This window comes from Taeniopygia guttata, chromosome 30 (assembly GCF_048771995.1).
Source record: "Taeniopygia guttata chromosome 30, bTaeGut7.mat, whole genome shotgun sequence".
Classification (NCBI taxonomy): domain Eukaryota; kingdom Metazoa; phylum Chordata; class Aves; order Passeriformes; family Estrildidae; genus Taeniopygia; species Taeniopygia guttata.
Genome location: NC_133055.1, coordinates 894,360 through 894,942, shown reverse-complemented (window position 1 = coordinate 894,942; position 583 = coordinate 894,360).

Sequence of the window (583 nt, the reverse complement as noted above, 5' to 3'; positions counted from 1 at the left end):
AATCGATTTTCTACTTTTTCTTGGGAAATCCCAAAAAATCCAATGGAATTCCCAGTTATTCCCTGGAATTCCCAAAAAATTCAAGGAAATAATAAAAAAGAAAAAAAAAATCCAAGGAAATTCCTTTTTTTTCCCGTGAATTCCCAAAAAACGTCCACAAATTCCCCTCTTTTACCTGAGAATTCCCAAAAAATCCAAGGAAATTCCCTTTTTTTCCTAGGAATTCCCCCCAAAAAAAAAAAAAATCCAACTGAATTCCCTTTTATTCCTGGGAATGGCCAGAAAAATCCAAGGAAATTCCCTTTTTTCCCAGAAATTAAAAAAAAAACCAAAAAAAAAAACTCCACAAAATTCCAGGCAGGCTGGCTGTGGAATTTTCCAGAATTCCTGGAATTTGGGGCAGGGGAATTCCCGGAATTTTGGGAATTCCTGGGATTTGGGGCTGGGGCACATCCAGGGACACGAATCCGACACATCCGGGAACGCTCCGGGTCCTTTTCCCGCCAGGAATTCACTCCCGGAATATTCCAGAACTTTCCAGGAACTTTCCAGAACTTTTTTTCTCTCCCGGAACATTCCGGAA